This window comes from Phyllobates terribilis, unplaced genomic scaffold, assembly GCF_046119375.1.
Source record: "Phyllobates terribilis strain yellow unplaced genomic scaffold, ASM4611937v1 Scaffold_13__5_contigs__length_258822181, whole genome shotgun sequence".
NCBI classification, from domain to species: Eukaryota; Metazoa; Chordata; class Amphibia; order Anura; family Dendrobatidae; genus Phyllobates; species Phyllobates terribilis.
Window position 1 is genome coordinate 184,489,504 of NW_027362773.1, and position 4,827 is coordinate 184,494,330.

Here is a 4,827-nt window from a genome sequence, read left to right on the forward strand (position 1 = left end):
GATTTTTCCTGGCCCCAGGAGCTAAGTCCAGCAATTTCAGCAACAGGAGCAGCAGACAGGACTGTAATGTAGCGTTTGCTGGTATAACCACTGTGTCTCCTATACAGCCTGCCTGCCTGCCTGATATACCTAGGATGGATATTAGTCCTGAGAAGGACTGTTTGTTTGATCTGGCAGCCTTTACAGACCCTACACTAACTATTTTGCAGGATATATCTCTCCCTAAATCAGCAGCGCTGTCCCTACACTGTCGGATCCGGAGCGACTGTGTCCAAGATGGCGGCACCCGGTTTTAAATACTCGAGGTGACGCTGTGCGGCCAGTCAATCACTGTAATGCCCATAAACAACATGGCTGCGGCATTACAGTGACTGGCTGGCAATCCCTGCATGTTCATTGGCTCTGTAAAGAGCGTCAAACATGCAAGGCGGAGACCCGAGCTCCCGCCCGAGAAACCCGGAATTGCTCGGTGCTCGCCGAACATCCTGAGTAGTGTGATGCTCGGGCGAGTACCGAGCAGTGTCGAGCATGTTTGCTCAAAACTAGTTCTAATCTCAGTGGAACCTGGGAAATTCATGCATTATGATGAAAACTGGTTCTAAAGCTTTTCTGCAAATGTATATCTAACACACATTGGTAAATTAATATCTCCTCCCTTTTAATTCCACAAGTGTGCTTAAAGTTCCATGATATCACAACAAGGACAGATTTAAAATGTTGATGAAATCTGGCTAATAATTAGCGTGCTGGATCTATTAGCTGGAAAAAGGGTGAGAAAAAAAGAAATTGCAAAATTTCTGCTCATCCAGAAGTCACTAAAGATTTTTCATGGTGTGCTAAAAGGTTCCATCGGAAAGATAATTCAAGTAGAGTTGGTGCAAATCAAAGTTCATATCCCAGTCCATCAGTCATGGCAGTGATCTGTGTTCGCTGGAAAAAAGGAGGATTTGCACCACATACCTGATGGCACCCTCTGAGCTTTGTTTGATTGGTGGTGTGATACACAAGTGACAACGCACCAGGCTGACTGATCAAAAGAAAATCTACAGATGCTGTTAAGCTGGTTCTACAAATACAATCCAAAGATTACAGACCATTTCTGTGTGGGATAGACTTGGGAATGTGGATATTGATCTGCTCAAACAATTCGTCAAAATGTTACATGAAGTTAAACGTAGTTGGCAGGATTTGAACCTACGCAGGGAGACCCCAATGGATTTCTAGTCCATCGCCTTAACCACTCGGCCACAACTACTCAGATGCTGTTTCACCCTTATGAGTTTCACACCTTTTCTTAGAGCACCATGATCAATATCAGTGATTATCCTTCTGGAAGACATTTCAGAAAATGGAAGATTTCAATTGGAAACAAAATTCCAGGCCTCACTGAAATGTAAAAATCTGATTTAAACGTATCATCAATTGGAACCTTTTACAGTTCAAGGTTTATTAAAATTCATAAGGCGGATTTCGAGTGTCTTTGTTCCAAACACCTCCTGAAAAGGGCTTTGAAAATGCTCAATAGTTTGAACAGATTCACTTCCATGCAAAAAGACTTGCTGTTCATATGATCAGGTATTGAGCGTCTTTTAACCTCATTAAGTTTCCCAAAACGCCAAGCGGTTAACAGAAGTGAGCATATCATTTTTCAGGTATATTTTGCTTGCTTTATACTTGCTATACAAGTCAATGAGTATGTTAGAAAGACCCCTGGAAGGTTCCTGAGTGACGTTCACAGCATTTTGCGAGCAAAAAAGAAACTTAAACAAACTCATTTGATGCCCAAAACAATACTTAGAAAAACATCACCAAACTATGTTTACAAAAATGCTGGAAAACACTAAAAAGGGTGATTCAGGAAAAGAATCGCTGTCATTTCTTGAGGCCGTTTCGGCTTGAAATCCTGGTCAGTTTCAACCACCTGGAAAAAGTGTCATGCGAACATTAGCAAAAGTCATAGAGTATGATTGCTTGGTGTGACATAGATGATATGAGTTTTGCTTCATGAAGTCAAGTTTAACTTTTGAGTTAAACTTTCTTGATAGATAGATCTTTTTGCCATGTGGATTTTAACTTTCTCTTTTTATGTTAAACCATGTGCATTGGCAAATTGAGTGTGAGCAGAAAAGATAAAACTGATATGCACAAAGAATTTCTCAGGTTCCACTGAGATTTGAACTCAGATTGCTGGATTCAGAGTCCAGAGTGCTAACCATTACACCATGGAACCACATGACCAATGATTCTTGCTGGATTTTCTTTTGAAAACAGTAAAAGATCATGTGTAAATAGTGGAAATGTGAGAAATTCACTCTTAATCCAGTGATCTGAGTTCTAATCTCAGTGGAACCTGGGAATTCATGCATTATGATGAAAACTGGTTCTAAAGCTGTTCTGCAAATGTATATCTAACACACATTGGTAAAGTAATATCTCCTCCCTTTTTATTCCACAAGTGTGCTTAAAGTTCCATGATATCACAACATGGACAGTTTTAAAATGTTGATGAAATCTGGCTAATAATTAGCGTGCTGGATCTATCAGCTGGAAAAAGGGTGAGAAAAAAAGAAATTGCAAAACTTCTGCTCATCCAGAAGTCACTAAAGATTTTTCATGGTATGCTAAAAGGTTCCATCGGAAAGATAATTCAACTAGAGTTGGTGCAAATCAAAGTTCATATCCCAGTCCATCAGCCACGGCAGTGGTCTGTGTTCGCTGGAAAAAAGGAGGATTTGCACCACATACCTGATGGCACCCTCTGAGCTTTGTTTGATTGGTGGTGTGATGCACAAGTGACATCTCACCCGGCTGACTAATCAAAAGAAGATCTACAGATGCTGTTAAGCTGGTTCTACAAATACAATCCATAGATTACAGACCATTTCTGTGGGGGATAGACTTGGGAATGTGGAAATTGATCTACTCAGATAATTCGTCAAAATGTTACATGAAGTTAAACATAGTTGGCAGGATTTGAACCTATGCGGGAAGACCCCAATGGATTTCTAATCCATCGCCTTAACCACTCGGTCACAACTACTCGGACACTGTTGCATTCTTATGAGTTTCACACCTTTTCTTAGAGCTCCATAATCAATATCAGTGATTATCCTTCTGGAAGACATTTCAGAAAATGGAAGATTTCAATTGGAAACAAAATTCCAGGCCTCACTGAAATGTAAAAATCTGATTTAAAGGTATCATCAATTGGAACCTTTTACAGTTCAAGGTTTATTAAAATTCATAAGGCGGATTTAGAGTGACTTTGTTCCAAACACCTCCTGAAAAAGGCTTTGAAAATGCTCAATAGTTTGAACAGATTCATTTCCATGCAAAAAGACTTGCTGTTCATATGATCAGGTATTGAGCGTCTTTTAACCTCATTAAGTTTCCCAAAACGCCAAGCGGTTAACAGAAGTGAGCATATCATTTTTCAGGTATATTTTGCTTGCTTTATACTTGCTATACAAGTCAATGAGTAGGTTAGAAAGACCCCTGGAAGGTTCCTGAGTGACGTTCACAGAATTTTGCGAGCAAAAAAAAAATTTAAACAAACTCATTTGATGCCCAAAACAATACTTAGAAAAACATCACCAAACTATGATTACAAAAATGCTGGAAAACACTAAAAAGGGTGATTCAGGAAAAGAATCGCTGTCGTTTCTTGAGGCCGCTTCGGCTTGAAATCCTGGTCAGTTTCAACCACTTGGAAAAAGTGTCATGCGAACATTGGCACAAGTCATAGAGTACTATTGCTTGGTGTGACATAGATGATATGAGTTTTGCTTCATGAAGTCAAGTTAAACTTTTGAGTTAAACTTTCTTGATAGATAGATCTTTTTGCCATGTGGATTTTAACTTTCTCTTTTTATGTTAAACCATGTGCATTGGCAAATTGAGTGTGAGCAGAAAAGATAAAACCGATATGCACAAAGAATTTCTCAGGTTCCACTGAGCTTTGAACTCAGATCGCTGGATTCAGAGTCCAGAGTGCTAACCATTACACCATGGAACCACATGACCAATGAAGCTGGCTGGATTTTCTTTTGAAAACAGTAAAAGAGCATGTGTAAATAGTGGAAATGTGAGAAATTCACTCTTAATCCAGTGATCTGAGTTCTAATCTCAGTGGAACCTGGGAATTCATGCATTATGATGAAAACTGGTTCTAAAGCTGTTCCGCAAATGTATATCTAACACACATTGGTAAATTAATATCTCCTCCCTTTTTATTCCACAAGTGTGCTTAAATTTCCATGATATCACAACATGGACAGTTTTAAAATGTTGATGAAATCTGGCTAATAATTAGCGTGCTGGATCTATCAGCTGGAAAAAGGGTGAGAAAAAAAGAAATTGCAAAACTTCTGCTCATCCAGAAGTCACTAAAGATTTTTCATGGTGTGCTAAAAGGTTCCATCGGAAAGATAATTCAAGTAGAGTTGGTGCAAATCAAAGTTCATATCCCAGTCCATCAGCCACGGCAGTGGTCTGTGTTCGCTGGAAAAAAAGGAGGATTTGCACCACATACCTGATGGCACCCTCTGAGCTTTGTTTGATTGGTGGTGTGATGCACAAGTGACTTCTCACCCGGCTGACTAATCAAAAGAAGATCTACAGATGCTGTTAAGCTGGTTCTACAAATACAATCCATAGATTACAGACCATTTCTGTGGGGGATAGACTTGGGAATGTGGAGAATTGATCTACTCAGATAATTCGTCAAAATGTTACATGAAGTTAAACATAGTTGGCAGGATTTGAACCTATGCGGGAAGACCCCAATGGATTTCTAGTCCATTGCCTTAACCACTCGGCCACAACTAC

General features: G+C 39.6%; 4 non-coding genes across 4 annotated transcripts; all 4 read right to left on the reverse strand.

Moving 5' to 3' along the window:
* Positions 1-1,173: 1,173 nt before the first annotated feature.
* On the reverse strand, positions 1,174-1,255 carry TRNAS-AGA (transfer RNA serine (anticodon AGA)). The gene has a single exon. It is a non-coding gene; the product is annotated as a tRNA-Ser (tRNA).
* A 903-nt stretch (positions 1,256-2,158) lies between these two features.
* On the reverse strand, positions 2,159-2,230 carry TRNAQ-CUG (transfer RNA glutamine (anticodon CUG)). The gene has a single exon. It is a non-coding gene; the product is annotated as a tRNA-Gln (tRNA).
* Positions 2,231-3,943: 1,713 nt separating this feature from the next.
* Positions 3,944-4,015, reverse strand: TRNAQ-CUG (transfer RNA glutamine (anticodon CUG)). The gene has a single exon. It is a non-coding gene; the product is annotated as a tRNA-Gln (tRNA).
* A 730-nt stretch (positions 4,016-4,745) lies between these two features.
* On the reverse strand, positions 4,746-4,827 carry TRNAS-AGA (transfer RNA serine (anticodon AGA)). The gene has a single exon. It is a non-coding gene; the product is annotated as a tRNA-Ser (tRNA).